The sequence below is a fragment of the Podarcis pityusensis genome, assembly GCF_964106645.2.
Source record: "Podarcis pityusensis genome assembly, chromosome: 13".
NCBI lineage: Eukaryota > Metazoa > Chordata > Lepidosauria > Squamata > Lacertidae > Podarcis > Podarcis pityusensis.
The window spans coordinates 33,282,794-33,299,708 of NC_138038.1; the positions used below are offsets into that span (position 1 = coordinate 33,282,794).

Genomic DNA, 16,915 nt, shown 5'->3' on the forward strand with positions numbered 1-16,915 from the left:
TTTTATTTTTTTTCCTTTTGTATAAAATTTTGTAGAAAATCCTTTTTTCAATAAATATCATTAAAAAAAAAAAGAACCTGATGCAAATCCCTATTTGTTATGATGCATGCAAATGTACGATGAATTTGAAACTTCTGAGAGAAGCTGATCACATGATGTTCTTTGTCCTGGCTCCCAACTTTAAAAAAGCAGCAAGTGACTATTACTTGTAAATGAGAAATAGATTTTTATTCATGCAGATAATGATATAGAATGGATCAGCAGCAGACAGAGAGCTCAGGAGTCATGCTGGGACAAAGGTTGGTCTGCCTCAGGGTTTCCCAAACCTGGATCTCCAACTGTTTTTGGGTTACAACTCCCATCATTCCTAGCTAGCAGGCGCAGTGGTCAGGGATGATGGGAATCATAGTCTAAAACCAGTTGGAAGATTGGGAAACCCATGTCTAGCTTGATATTCTATGCAAAAACCTGGGAGTACATTTAAGAGCTGAAGAAGCAATGTCCAATATATGCACCGAAAGATAGATGATTAAGCAATGAATTCCTCTTGAACATCAATGTGACCCTCACTGCCAAAATGTGCTATTGCTTAAATCTATGAAGAGGATACAGGGTTTTTTGGGGGGGAGGGGTTGTGTTTTAAATCCCATTATTGAACCCATCCTGCACACCAGGGATGTATGAAACATAAAGGCATATGTTAACTCAGATGAGGCTTTATTTAGCAATACATTACAGATCTGAATGATAATTCATACACAAAATTTCCTGAGTGGCACAAAATAGCAAAACACAAAGACATTGAGATTATTCAGACCTTCCTTCTTATTAGTTGTTCCCTGTTGTTCAGCTCAGGCCTCAGCACAATGATATAACATTTGGGGAGAAAGATGCAACCTAGGAGCCCAGCACTGGAGGCTAAGATAGAAAAGATTTCCACAGCTACCATATATTTCCCCTTTGAACTCAGGTAGGATGGAATAAAGGAGAGCCAAACTCTGCAAAATACCAACATGCTGAAAGTAATGAATTTGGCTTCATTGAAACTATTGGGCAATTTCCTGGCAAAGAAGGCCACAACAAAGCTGATTATGGCCAGGAAACTGATATAACCCAAAACACAGTAAAACATAGTCATGGACCCCTCATTGCATTCTAATATAATTTCTTCAGTAACTGAGTGCATGTCAACATCTGGGAATGGGGGAGAGGTGACCAACCATACGGTACAAGTGCCTGCTTGAATAAGGGAGCAGGAAAGAACAATGGCACTGGCAAGTCTTCTCCCCACCCACTTCCTCATCCTGGAACCTGGTTTGGTGGCCATAAAAGCAAGAACCACAGTAGTGGTTTTTGCCAAAACACAAGAAACAGCCACAGAGAAGATCATGCCAAAAGTGGTTTGTCGGAGGAGACACAACACCTGCTTAGGATGTCCAATGAATAGCAATGCAGAAAGGAAGCAGAGCAGGATTGAGATAAGGAGAGTATAGGCAAGGTTCCGGTTGTTGGCCTTGACAATGGGAGTGTTGTGGTGCTTCAGAAATATTCCTAGCACCAAGACTGTGATCAGACAAAAGAAAAGAGCAAAGAAGGCTAAACTGATGCCCAGTGGTTCTTTATACGATAAAAAGGAAATGAACTTGGGAATACAGAAATCCCTGGTTTTGCTTGGATAGGCTTTTGCTGTGCATGTAGAACAGGCATTCATGTCTGAAAAATAAAAGGCATGGGCTTCATTTCAAATTGATTCCAGACATCTCACAAGCATACTGCAATGTTTTCTCTTTTACATCTAAAACAATCCATTCATACTAGGATATTCCTTTGGTTTCAGTCTTCTCAAAATATGGAAGGTGAGGAGATGGTTATGTGAATTCCCATTCACCTTCCTGGGAATGTCATTATCTCATGTATTTTAGAGCTCTGTGAATCTGCAAAGTAGTGAGCTAAGATTACAGCCAATTCATGTTTATAAGCCCCGTTCCGTGCCCAATAAGCATGGGACACCTTTGTCTGACTGGGCTGTGGCCCATAGATTGCAGCAAAATACTGGACAAGGTTTTACCCAGTACCTCCCTTTGTGGTGGGCTCATGGGAAAAAGCTGTCCCATTGGCACCTGGTTGGTATTTTTTCTTCACCTTTCCCTCAGTGAAATCATGGCTTTCTTTGTTAGGCAGAAGAAAGCCTCTTCTCCTTCCAGAGGGGAGGAGTTGTGAGTGGGAGCCGTTTCCTGCATTTTGCACGTACCGGCCCCTGCTTGGCTGTCCCTGCTGCCACGCTGTGTCCCCAGGCAGCCAACCAATCAAGGGGAGGCTTGGAGGCGGGGTTTAGCTGCTAAAATGCAGCCACGGCAGCACTTTCCCCTCATTTTGCTGCCGGGTGTCAACGGATCACCCACCCACCCTTCCCTTTAGTTCTTTGCTTCGTGCTTGACCTTGCTATGGGCCTGTAGTTGCTTACCTTGGTTGTTCAAGGGGTCTGGTAGGAATTTTTATTCAACTGCCAAATTGGCACCAGCCACTTGGTTTTTACTTTTACAACTTTTACTTATTGGTGGTTAGGCATTGGAATATGTTGTTGGTGTGTTGGAGGGCAGGGTGTGGCCATCGCCTACCCCTCCACTTTATGGGTATTCTGTTAAAGGAATCTGGTGGTTGTGGATCCTGTCCGATGCCCTTGCTGGTGACTACGGCCATGGCACGACCCCCAGTGACATCAGGGGGACCTTACAGTTGTATTTTCATCAACAGGCTCCTACTGGTGGCTAACCCGTTAGACTCACCCCTTCCTGAGGGGATGGAGTCAAGCTCTGCTGTTTTATGCAATGCCTGAGCCAATACCTCTCACATCCTGTAATCAATAAAGTTGTGGCCTTTTTTAGCCCATTAACTTAGTAATATACTGTGTCCATATGTGTTTCTTATCCTCAAGCGGGTGGCAGGTCCTCAAATCACAATATTGTTTTTATGAGGGTGGAAATGGCATTGGGCAGGATCAACATAGTACCGGGGGGGGGCATAAGGGGCCTGAGGAGAGGATTGACCATGGCAAACCCAAGCATGGTTTCAGTATCTGCCTGGTTGGAATCTGCACCCTGGTCCCCCAGTGAGACCCCTGCTTGCTTGCCTTGCAACATGGCATCGTTCAAAATTAGCCGACTCCCATCATACAGATTTGGAGTGATCTAAACCCAGCAGATCCATTCCATCAACATGGGACTTGTGAAATGATGAACTGATCCTGGGACCCAATGCCATGCCAACCTTTGCACCATTTGCAGCTGTCAATAAAGATTTGGCCTGATTTATCCCATCACCATTGTTTAGTCTGGTTATTTTGCTGCTCTCATGAGTCACATAAAGTGCCTGCCTGGACAATTTCTTTGCTCATTTGTGAAGTGTAGATACAGTTTTCCCACTTTCAATTCCAAAGTGCTATACAAAAGAAAGAAGGAAACCATTTTATCAAACAACAGAGCAGTATACAAGGAAAGGACTTGTATACCATCTCATAATGTAACATCATCTTTACTTGCTTTTTGACACCACAAGAATTGAATGTATGTGTGCAGATGAACACCAACTGGATACAACACATTTCTACACCTTTTAATATAATCCCCTGATGAACAAGCTGTGTCTGAAACACATTGAGGTTAGCATGTATACCATTTGGTCCAACTTGGTCTTCTACATCTATCACATTCACTTTTGCTTCTACTTTGACATGCTGTAATTTTGTTGTGTTTCCTTGATCGTGCACAAACTTTCTCCAGCTTTCTACACACTATTTCTTACCCTTCTGGTCTGAAAACTTTCCTTCTGGACATGGGATGCAATCATAGCAACAAAATGGTTTTCCCTCCTTCACTTTTTTGCTGGAACCGGGATAGCAACTCTCAGAACACACAGAAAGAGGCTGGGCCTTATTCAAAAGTGAAAGAGTAGAATGATTATCTGGAGAAGGAGTATCATGTTCTTAAGATGATCTTCATGTATAACTGAAACCAAATTAGGACCACTCTTCCATAACTTCATCTGACATCCTCCTGAGATGTGAAATATCCTGGGCTGTGCAAGGTATTCCAAGTGTGGTTACAACCATTAAAATAAAATATTAAAAACATTTTTAAAACAAATTGAAAGGAAAGGAAGCCTATGGGGAAATATTACAACATTTGGGCATTTTTATCTTAGAAATAAGGCAAGTAAGGGAGGTGTGCTGGTCCAGGGGGGAGATTACCGTGGGGCGAGGTCCAGGACCTGAGTCGAGGGTCGGCAGACAGTCCTCCACGGGCGAAGCGGAGTCCACAGCGAGGAGCCGGGCAAGGACAGAAACTCTGGGGGAACCGGACTGGGTGCTGGCCGAAACAGCTCTTCAACAACGTTGCTCCCGCAACCTGGGACCAGGCTGACTGGCCTTTATCTTCTCTGAGGCCAGGGGCGGTCCCGGCCCCCAGGAGACCCACCTCTCCTGGCCTTAAGGCGGGCACTCCTCATGGGAGAAACCAGTTCCCTTCGCCTCTCTGCCCTGAGCCTCTGCAGTTCTGGAGAGGCTGAAGGGTTACTGGACCCAGGGGGAGGCTCACCTGTAGGCACTGAGTCCTCAACCACCTCCAGAGCCAGAGTGGATTCACCTGGTGCCTGCTCCTGAGGATCCGGTACAGGTGCAGGCGCTTCAGAATCAAGGCCCTGCCCCAGTTCAGCCAGCCCTGGAGGCGGGGACTCCTGTGCAGGCTGGGATTCCTCCGGTTCAGCCTCAGAATCAGATTCCCAGGCCATCACACCATCCCCCCTCCCAGGCCCCACCCAATCGAGGGTCTGCACCCGGCTTGCTGGGGTACACTGCATGGAAATCTCGGAGGCAGGCAGGCGCGTGGACGTTGGCTGCTGGTTCCCAGGAACGGTCCTCAGGTCCATACCCCTTCCAGTCTATGAGATACTGCAGCTTTCCCCTGCGGTATCTGGAGCCCAGAATGCGTTCCACCTTGTACTCAGGCTCCCCCTGAACCAAAACTGGCTGCAGTCATGAACGGTTCGGGTGGAACTCGTCGGGTGGGGCCACCGGACTCAGAAGGGACCTGTGGAATACCAGGTGAACCTTCAAGGTTGCGGGCAACCAGAGACGGAATGCCACAGGCGAGACCTGGTCCACGATGGGAAATGGGCCGGTGAAACTGGTGTCCAGCTTCTGCGAAGGCCGAGAGGGGTGGAGGTGGTGAGTGGAGAGCCATACCAGGTCACCAACGTGGAGTTCCGGTCCCATCTGGCGCTGGCGGTCGGCCTGGGCCTTGTACGCCTCCTTGGCCTGGCGCAGTTGCTCCATTAATAGCTGTTGCTGGGACTGGAGCTCTTGAAGCCACTCCGTCACCGCAGGTACCGCGGATGCCGGCAGCACATCCGGGAACAGCTGTGGATGATAACCGTAACTGGCCTGGAATGGGGTCTGCTGGGTGGACGCGTTCACCGCGCTGTTGTAGGCGAACTCCGCCAATGCTAGGTGGTCGACCCAGTCACCCTGCTGGTAACTGCAGTAACACCGGAGGTACTGCTCCAGCACTGCATTCGCCCGTTCCGTCTGGCCATCGGTCTGTGGGTGGTAGGCGGATGATAGACAAACCTCTGTCCCGAGGGTCTGGTGCAATGCTCGCCAGAAACGGGATGTGAACTGGACGCCCCGGTCAGACACCACACGCTCAGGTAGGCCATGCAGGCGGAAGACATGCTGAAGGTATAGCTGAGCGGTTTCCTTAGCTGAGGGTACGGATGGGCAGGGGGCACAGTGCACCATCTTAGTGAAATGGTCAGAGAAAACTAGGAGGCAGGTACAGCCACGAGACGGGGGTAAGTCCACTACAAAGTCCAGCGAAACCGTGTGCCAAGGACGTGGTGGGACTGGCAACGGCTGAAGTAGGCCGGGGGGTCGCCCAGTAGGGCCCTTGGCCTGCCGGCAGACGTCACAACCAGCGACGTAGCGAGCCACGTCAGCCTTCAGGCGGGGCCACCAAAACTCGCGGCTTACCAGATGGGTGGGCCGATACTGCCCAAAGTGTCCCACTGCTGGGGCATCATGGGTCATCCGGAGAACCTCAGCCCGCAGTGGCCCTGGCGGCATGTACAGGTGACCGTGGTGCAGCAGAAGGCCCTGATGCAAGACCAGCCCTGGATACTGGGGGCATGACCCTTTGGCCAGTTCCTGAAGTAGTTCCTGGGCCCAAACGTCGACCCACTGCTGTTCCCGCACCCGAGCCTGCAGTGGCTCAGCCTCCTGAGTGGCCAGGAACGCAGCCGGTGGTAGGATCGTGGTTGGTACTGCTTGCTGTACCGTGTCTGCGATGTCTTCAGGTTTCCGGGACAGGGCATCCGCCTTCTGGTTTTGGGAGCTAGGGATGTAGCAGATCCGGAACTGGAACCGGGAAAAGAACAACGCCCACCGGATCTGCCGTTGGTTCAGCTTGCAGGTGGTCTGGAGGTACTCCAGGTTCCGGTGGTCGGTTCTCACCTCCACCGGGTGTCGTGCCCCCTCAAGATGGTGGCGCCAGACCTCAAAGGCCACTTTGATGGCCAGTAGTTCCTGCTCCCACACGGTATAGTTACGCTCCGCTGGAAGGAGCTGGCGGGAATAGAAGGTGCAGGGTAACAGTGGCGCACCAGGTCCACTCTGCTGGGACAAGATGGCACCGAGAGCCGTGCTGGAGGCGTCAGTCTACCACAAAAGGTCGAGAGGGATCAGGATGTTGCAAGATCGGCGCTCTCTGGAAACAGGCTTTCAACCCTTGAAACGCCTCCTCCGCCTCCTTGTCCCAGGAAAATGGCGTCTTGGGGCGCAGTAGCCGGGTCAACGGGGTGGTATGATGAGCATAATCTGCAATGAAGGTGCGGTAATAGTTGGCGAACCCCAGGAATCACTGTAAGTCCTTGCAGTTCCGAGGTGCTGCCCACTCCCGAACCGCTGCCACCTTCCCAGGATCCATCTGCACCCCATCTGGAGAGAGTCAGTGACCCAGGAAGTCCACTGACCGCTGATGGAACTCACACTTGCTGAGCTTCGCATACAGGCAGTGCTCCTGCAAACGCTGCAGTACGGTCCGGACATGACCCTCGTGGCAAGCCGGGTCACAGGAGAAAACCAGAATGTCATCCAAGTACACCACCACGTACTTGTCTAGCAAGTCCTGGAACACGTGGTTGATGTACCGTTGGAACACCGTGGGCGCGTTGCACAATCCGAAGGGCATAACCAGGTATTCGAACTGCCCATACCGGGTCCCGAATGCAATCTTCCACTCATCCCCGGCTTGGATCCGAATTAAATTGTAGGCCCCCCGGAGGTCTAGCTTGGTGAACACCTGCGCCCCTTGCACCCGCTCCAGCAACTCCAAAATAAGGGGCAAGGGGTACCGGTCTGGGATGGTAATTTTGTTCAGGGCCCGGTAATCATGGCAAAGGTGAAGCTCCCCACATTTCTTCTTAACGAAGAGCACTGGCGCAGCGGTAGGCGAGGTAGAAGGCCGAATGAACCCACGCTCCAGGTTCTTGCGCAGGAAGTCCTGCAACACTTCACGCTCTGGCTCCGTAAGAGAGTATAAATGACTCACCGGCAGGGGCGCTCCGGGCTGGAGGTCTATTCTGCAGTCAAAAGACCGATGCGGCAGCAGCTGGTCTGCCCCCCGTTCCTCGAACACGTCTTGGTAGTCCCGGTACTCAGTGGGGAGCATTGATGCAGCCTCCTCAGTGGGCGCGGCTGCTAGCATCTCGGACCGAGCATGGGGACATGGGTCTGGGAAATGCACAGTCTGATTGACCCAGTCAATCTGAACATTGTGAGCTTCCAGCCAGTCCATCCCGAGCACCAGGGGGAACCGGGGCATGGAGGCAATGTCCAAAGTTTGCACCTCCCGGTGCTCCTTGAGACACAAGACCAAGGGCTGGGTCTCCCGAGTGACGGCACCCGAACGCAAGAGCCGTCCATCAATTGCCTCCACCTGTACTGGTTCTAGCTTGTTCTGAAGTGGCACCCGATGATGAGCAGCAAAGGCAGCGTCCATATAGGAGCGGGTTGCCCCCGAATCTACCAGAGCGTGGGTAAGAATCCAGGGCCCACCTGGAGGGTAAAGACGCACCGGAACCATGAGATGTCACAATTTCACTGGTGTGGGCCCCTCTTGCATGGTTTGGGACCCCAGGTTGCCAGGCCTTTCGGCTACCGAGGTTGGCGGTTTCCCTGCGGCTTGCATCTTCTCGGGACAGGACCGGGCATAATGTCCACTCCCACCGCAGTACAGACACAGGTTCCCCTCCTGACGCCGCGTCTTCTCCGAGGGGGAGAGGCGAGGTCGCGCAGCCCCAAGCTGCGTTAGCTCGTCCGACAACTTGGCTGTGGCCGTGGACCTGCTGGGAACGACTGGAGCCAGGAGCCGGGAGTGCTGGTGATCCCGGGCCTGGCGACGGTCCTCCAACTGATCGACTATCTGCAGGCTCTGCTGAATGAGGGCATCCAGCGTGGTGGAACGATCCATCGTGGCCAACTGATCCAGTATCTCGTCCGACAGTCCCTCAAGATACTGGTCCCGAAGTGCAGCGTCATTCCAAGACAAGTCCTGTGCCAACAGCCGAAATTCTGTGGCGTAGGTGGTGGCTGTGGACTTGTCCTGTCTCAGCCGACGAATCGCCCAATTGGCTTGGCTCTCCATCAGAGGGTTGCCAAACGCAGCCTCTAAGTGGTTACAAAACCCCACATAGTCTGTTAGCAAAGGAGAGTCTTGCTGAAGCAGTGGCAAAGCCCACTTGGCCGCCTGGTCCTTTAACAAACTGATCAAGAAGTGCACCTTGGTGCTGTCGTCAGGGAAGTTCCGGGCTCGCCCCTGAATATACAACTTGACCTGGGCAAGGAACATGGGAAAGCTGGCCAGGTCCCCATCAAATTTCTCTGGCAAGGCCACTGGGTACTTGCCAGGAGCTGGGGCGTCGGCCCCAGGAGCTGGTAGGGCGTCCAACCGCTGCTGAAGTGCCGTAACCACATCGCTTAGCTGCTGAACGGTGTGGGTCAAGGCCTGGTTCTCCTGGGCTAATGCCACCAGCGCAGCTGCCTGGTCAGCCATGGCCTCTGGCTCTTCCCGAACGCACCCCAACGAAGGGGGAGTGCGGGTGTGGCGGGAGCAAACTGTGCTGGTCCTGGGGGGAGGTTACCGTGGGGTGAGGTCCAGGACCTGAGTTGAGGGTCAGCAGACAGTCCTCCACGGGCGAAGCAGGGTCCACAGCGAGGAGCTGAGCAAGGACAGAAACTCTGGGGGAACCGGACTGGGTGCTGGCTGAAACAGCTCTTCAACAACGTTGCTCCTGCAACCTGGGACCGAGCTGACTGGCCTTTATCTTCTCTGAGGCCAGGGGCGGTCCCGGCCCCCAAGAGACCCGCCTCTCCTGGCCTTAAGGCGAGCACTCCTCCTGGGAGAAACCAGTTCCCTTCGCCTCTCTGCCCTGAGCCTCTGCAGTTCTGGAGAGGCTGAAGGGTTACTGGACCCAGGGGGAGACTCACCTGTAGGAACTGAGTCCTCAACCACCTCCAGAGCCAGAGTGGATTCACCTGGTGCCTGCTTCAGAAAGAAGGCCCTGCCCCAGTTCAGCCGGCCCTGGAGGCGGGGACCCCTATGCAGGCTGGGATTCCTCCGGTTCAGCCTCTGAATTGGATTCCCAGGCCATCACAGGAGGACACAGTAAGGATACATAAAACGATATATTTATAAAGTCAAAATATCATACACTAAAGCTGAATGTTAGAATATTCATAACAAAACGATGTATTTCTTCATACAACACATAGTTAAACTCTAAAATTCACCAAAGTTAGCACTGGCTATAAACCTGGACGCCTTTAAAAAGGATTAGACAAATTCATAGAGGATAAGGCTATCAAGGGCTACTAGCTAATTTCTACTTCAACCATTAGAAGCAACAAGGCTCTGAATACCAATCTCTAGAAATTGCAAGTGGGAAGAACTCTGCTGCACTCAGGTTCTGCTTTCAGTCTCTTCATAGACATCTAGTTGCCTGTTGTGGCATTGAGTTTGTAATCGAACTAGCACAAACATATGTTTATTCTTTTCAACACATTTAATATATTCAACAGCAAAGGAAACAGTGCATATGTTTTTTGAGTCTTACTTTTTACATAGGTTGTATCATTTCTAATCAAAACTTGGTATTTGTTATGGGCTGAACATTGTCCATTCAATGAAACTGAATGGTTTGCCAAGCACTTCACAACTTTATCCTACCTGGTTAAACCAATTGTGCCATGTGATGGCATCCTTGTTGATGGTGAACACTTGGTCCGGAGAACCCTGGGGATCCATTCTCCCAACTTTCACTCTTTGAAAGGATTGGTTTGAGGAAATAATCCAGTTTATAATATCAAATCCAGTCACTAACTCCCCATTCTGGTCAAAGGAGATCTTGTCTCCAGCACTGTTGTTAAAGGAGACAATTTTCAGAAAGTGATGGAGCTGAGTTGAAAAGGAAAAGAAGCTTAGTAGAGGCTGCATTTCTGTGGAATCTTTCACAGTAAGTCATACAAACATCTTCCCTGGGTGGAAGCAACACAGTTCTTTGTTTTCATGCTCAGACATGTGAAAGTTGATGTGACATTTTTCAAATAACTGTTCATTGCAGTATTCTTGTTTTTAAGAAGTATCTCATGTGGGGTGAGTCTTGACCTGCCAGTTTTAATCTCATGTGGAGTGAATCTTTAACTCCAAGTCTGAATTACAGGACTCCACAACGGTACCAAGGAATTACGGGTGAGAGAAGATATACAATAGGAGCAAAGGGGAAAGAAATACCAACATCAGGATCTGCTGCCCCGGTGGATCCTGGCACCTAAGGCAGTTGCCTGACTTTCCCTTTTTGACTAGGCCCACTTGATTTAAAGCCATTTAGTGTTTTAAAGGTTAAATAATGAGCTTTAAATTACATATCAAATGTATTTTCTAAATTGATGGCCTTTTTCACTGTATACAATTAATGAAACACTTCCTAAACTTATTCAACATTAATGGTCCAAAAACATAGTAGAGCTCAAAGCTGCCCTTAGTAAACTGGATTCTGGCTGTAGTTGTAGAGTTTCAAAGGTTTTATCTTGCTTCTACTGGACACCTTCTAAATGACACTGGTCTCTTCTACACACAACATTACTGAATCAGAAAGCCTCTTACCAGCAGCATCCCAACAGCCATCTAGGAGACAAGTCTTAGGAGCTAAACACCCCTCCTACAAATATTAAGACCACACTAGTCCAAGAATCATTGCATATTCTCTGCCATACTGCCTGCTTCCTCACCCATGGAAAAATATTTATTTATTTACTTTAAAAATGCAATATACCACCTATTTCTCCCAACTGAATCAAAAGAGAAACACAGAAGAAGAAGACTTCCAACCAATTTCCAAATACAGACTTTTCTTAAGGGCCTCAAAATGTAGTTGTGGCAGTTTCTGTGAGCCAAAAGGCAGCATGAACCAGAGTTAGCATGAATTGGCAAATGTATAGCAGCAAAAGAATAATGTGAATACTTTAAGTTCACCATTACAAAAAGAGGGAAACAGCTCAGTTGGATGAGCATGAGACTCTTAATCTCAAGGCTGTGGGTTCCAGCCCCACGTTGGGCAAAAGATTTCTGCATTGCAGTGGTTGGACTACATTAATCTAGTGGCCCCTTCCAACTCTACAATTCTATAATCTCAGAACATGCCAACACTAATATAGAGAAAGAAGATGGAAAGGAGCTGATGGACATAGTTTGGGATAGAGATGCCATATGTCTGGAATTTCTCAGATATAGATAGGATTCGCCCTTCAAAAATTGTGTCCAGCAGGGTTTTTTTGTAAACTGGATTTTCACTTTTTCTAATATGACAACTCTAGTTTGGGGAAACCTTTTATTTGACAGAATAAAAAGAGACCTGCTAGATCAGTCCAAAAGCCTATCTAGTCCAGTGTATGGTTCTTACAATGCCCAACCATATGTGAACGGGAAGCCCACAAGAAGGATCTGATTGGAGCATATTGTTATATGTTATTGTATTTTGCCTTCCAACAGGAGGAACATCATCCCATTACCTGCAACACCTGCTGATTCTGAAAGTTCATCCACCTTCCATCAACCAATGAGTGGTGATTCAGTCGAGATGAAGACATAGAGTGTAAAGCATGTGCCACAGCATAAACAGCATTGTAGATGCTATAGCTGTGGCCAGTCAAGCTCATTTCAAAAAATGTCCCAGGAAGACTTTCCAACTTCTCTTTTCCTGTGCAAATATCTCCATCCACCTTGTCCCCATCTACACTTGGGAATACACAACCAAAGGCCTGCTGCCAGAAATCCCTGATAAAGCCATCTCCTGTTGTGAATGAAGGGCTTTTGCTTTCAATAAATGTCTTGAATCCTGGTAGATCACTGGAGTGCATAGAGAAGGACAGAACGCCATGGACTATATCTGTATCCCAAGTTCTTTGATACACCATTGAAGTGAGCTCTATCTGAGCTGTTACTATCCACACTTTTCCTTTATTCATTGTGCATTCTCTATCTGAGATAAATTGTAGCCACCTCAAAAACACAATGAGATAGGATTCTCCATTAGCAACCACTACATTGGCTTTGCTGTCAATGATTCTATCATATATTTTGGCTCGCTCATGTAGCTTGTCATTAATTTCTGTGACAATGGTAAATTTACCGCTTCTTTCTATAAAGGCAAAACAAATACCCTTGCTGGAGAATACTGGAAACACTGTCTGCACAAATCTTTCTCCACATTCATCATTGGATGTAAGGATCCCAATCCATGTCCAATTGAAATGGAGAAGCACAGTCAGAATGCCTGCATGCTGAAGAGCATCTTTAGGAGACATTTGGTAGAAGGAAAGGCCTGTGGTTTTATCATTCATCACTGGAGCAGGGCCATATATGAGCTAAATAAAAGGAAATATGAATGAATGAACGAACAAACAAACAAACAAACAAATAGGAGCCAAACGTTGTCCCACAGAATCCCTTTCTTCAATAAGTTGATGTGTAAGTTTTAAATTACAAACACAAGATTTTCAATGGAAGCTGTTTCCCCTGCCTGCCATCTTACTTACAACAGTTCAGGGCATTGGTTTCCTTTCATTGCCTCTGGCTGCAATTATTGCTGAAATTCCTCCTTTCCATTGACCTGCCATCACTAGACAGTTTACTTCTTCTATAGGTGCTGTTACATTTCCAGTACTCACATTTTTGATTATCTGTACTTGACCTTCCATTTGACATTCCTACACATTTCACTCACTTCAATTTCCACACCCACAATCTTGTCTGTGTGGTGAAAATAAGCATTTAAATGGATGAAATCCCATATTCAACATACAGATAGAGACATCTACACAACCTACCTGTGGAATCTTGTAGATATCCAAGACAGTTGCAATATAACGAGAAATTAGAGGCTCCAGTCCCCCAACAACCGCTATTAATTTATTCTGGACGTCACATATGTAGTTGGGAACTATTTTTTCTTTTGAGGACATAAGCTGCATTGTCGCATGATAGGTATTCTTTGCATTGAAGTAACTGTCATAAATGTGAAAGCCCAAGGAAGTATTGGATAAAATCTGAGAGTTTTTATTTATCTCCTTTACAGCAAATGCCAAAGCCAGGATGTGCTGGTAATACTTAGGCACTACACTAAAAAAGAGTACAGATTATTAGGATATCCCAAACATTGTAAAATGTAGACTATGTTGTCCTGCATCTCCTTCCTTATTATTCCTTACAGTATTTGTGTACAAACGTTCTTTAGGCAATGCTTAGCCTTATGTGGGCTGCACAAATATTAGAAAACTGTATTCTCCTTTACAACAATGCACTCAATATACTTTATTTATAAATTACCAATATAAAGTTCTGTGTGTTATCACAAACCATACGATTTGACATTTTCAGAAGGATGTATTTGATGCATGTGAACACCTACTCCCATTCTTGATATTTATCTAATTCTATGACAATACTAGATCGTTTCTTAAGAATGCCTCAGACTACAGAACACTTTATAAGTTTAAGGTGAAATCTACATTTTAAGAACATGTTCAGAGTGTGGTGATAACTGCACTAGAATTAGAGTTGTATTCTGTATTTGGAGAAACTTCCATGTCTTGTAAAACTGTTGCTTCTCCCTTGACATCTCCTTCCTTATTATTTACAAATATATAAATACTTAGCTTTAAATTCAACAAACACTCCCCCCAGCTCTCTTACAAAGACATTTTGAAATTGTATAAGAAAAATGATACAAATTAAGATAGTTTATCAATTATCATTAATATTTCTGCCCTATTGATAGTACTTTCTAAAATGTTTAAGTGGAGGAAGCCATCACTAGTATTTTCAAAACCGGATGAACTTAATCTGTCTCCATTCTGAATATAATTAAATTAGTATTTCAAGTTCACCACTTGAAAATTCTTTGACAAACTTGGGCAAAGACAGAAATTCACATCCTTAATGCAAACAGAAATAGTAACAGCAAACAATAACAATAACAAAGTCTTACACAAGCTCTTCAAACAACACGGGTGGAGGTGCTTCAATGAAGGTTAGCGAGTTGGAGATTATGAAGGTCTGAGAAGTGATGCCACCAATTATGTTGCCTCCCAACTGATGATACTCTTGAAGTGGATTGTGTGGAGCTCTTACCATGCAGTTATTGTGAGGCTTGCATGCCACGTGAGGAAGTAGTACCAGTATCAAGACAACTAATATCACCATCCTGAGTACTAATTTTGTCTCTAAACACAGATTGTTCTATTCCCTCTCAGGAGAATCAAAGAGGTAGTTTCTTTGTTTTTTCTGAGTCCCTGCTTCTACAACTAATTATTAAAGTGAATATTTATATTATCCTTCATACATTGTGCTATTATTTTTGCTTCTGTCCACTGAAAATCCTCAGGGAGGAGCATTTCCAAGTACTTGAATTAATTACAGCCCTTTTCCCAATTGCAGGAGTAAGGAATCATCAACTTAATATTGGTGTTCACAAATGGAGTTGAAAAAAAAGAAGTAGTTTGGGGCATCTGAACAGAGGTTTTTTCTTCTTCCATGTAGTTGGATAGAAAGGGGCCTCCATAAGAGTTCAAACTTCAAGGCCCCAAAATTGTACTTCCTTTTGACTGGCATGGATTTTCCAACATTCTGTTTTATTGGATGACAGTGCCAGCAACACTTTTTGAGCAATTCAAGTTGATGCTAAAGCAGCAAAGGCAGCATGAGGGAATGGAGCAATGACAAAGCCAGTGGCTTGACCAGATGGGGTAGTGGCAGAACCAGTGCTTCAGTGAAATAAAGCAGCTGCAAGCAGAGGACATGATAAGTCCCCTTGTAGAGAAAAGTCATTGAGGTGGAAACCCTGCCTGGTGAGATGCTGTGGGCAGTGCTTTTTTTTCTAAAAAAATGTTTAGTGGTACTTTAATTTTGACTCACAAAAATCAGCATCTTATAGTTCAAATCGAGAGAAAAAAATACATTAAATGAACAACAGTACAGAGATTTACAAAATCTTTTGGTATATGTGTACCCCTGTGTCCCCCCAGAAAGAAAGCACTGGCTATGGAGGTCTGGAAGTCACCCTGGAGCCCAGCTGCCAGATACCCAAAAGGAAGTGGTGGCCAGAGAGATCTTCCCTAAACAGGGCTGCCTTCAGATGTCTTCTAAAAGTCAGATAGTTGTTTATTTCCTTGACATCTGATGGGAGGGTGTTCCACAGGGCGGGCGCTACTACTGAGAAGGCCCTCTGCCTGGTTCCCTGTAACCTAGCTTCTCGCAGTGAGGGAACCGCCAGAAGGCTTTCGGAGCTGGACCTCAGTGTCCAAGCAGAATGATGGAGGTGGAGACTATCCTTCAGGAATACTGGGCCAAGGAGCATGATGGTGGATTCCATGACCTATGTGCATCCATCCAATTGCCACTAGACTGGGAAATGAGGCCTATAATTACATCTGATAGATCCTCCACCTATTTGCAATATTTTGTATGCTACCATGGACATTCAAATGCTATCATGGTGCTATGGGATGAAGACATGGAAATTATGTTGCATGTATTGAATTTATGCCACTATGCTAATGCTGGAAATTGTAGGAGTGTCTTAGTATTGTCTAGGGGATTTCCACCCACTTATCCACTATAATGAGGTGTGTGTGGTAGTCACCCTCTACCTAGTTTTGGTCTTTCAAATATTACCACAGTGGCGCATTGTGAAAACATGGAAATATATCTTCAAAAAGGTTGCCCATCCCAGCTGTACATGCTCAACAGTATTATCCCACATTTTAAGACTTCAACCTAGTATGAAAAACAGAATGCTTGTCTGAAGCCTAGTAAATTTGGGGCACAAATGAGTAGGTATCAGACACGCTGACTTGGGAAGGAGATTGGGGGGCGGGGTTTGATGTTGCACAAACATCACAGTGGTCAGGGATGATGGGAATTTTAGTCCAAAAATAGCTGGATGTTTGGGAAACCCTGGACTAGCTTGATATTCTTTGTAAAAAACCTGGGAGTACATTTTAGAGCTGAAGGATTACTGGCCAACATATGCACTGAAAGATATATGATTAAGCAATGCATTCCTCCTGATCATCAATATGACCCTTACTGCCAAAATGCACTTTTGCTTGATGATGATGATGATTATTATTACCCCTCCCATCTTGCTGTTTCCCCAGCCACTCTGGGCGGCTTCCAACAAAATATTAAAATACAGTAATCCATCAAACATTAAAAGCTTCCCTAAACAGGGCTGCCTTCAGATGTCTTCTAAAAGTCTGGTAGTTGTTATTTTCTTTGACATCTGATAGGAGGGCATTCCACAGGGA

General features: G+C 46.7%; 1 long non-coding RNA gene across 1 annotated transcript; it reads right to left on the reverse strand.

Annotated features, from left to right (window-relative positions):
• Positions 1–1,602: 1,602 nt before the first annotated feature.
• LOC308461626 lies at positions 1,603–3,847 on the reverse strand. Its single transcript, XR_013978927.1, has 2 exons — positions 3,802–3,847; positions 1,603–1,713 (listed from the first exon to the last, which is right to left on the reverse strand). It is a non-coding gene; the product is annotated as an uncharacterized lncRNA (long non-coding RNA).
• Between the last annotated feature and the right edge of the window lie 13,068 nt (positions 3,848–16,915).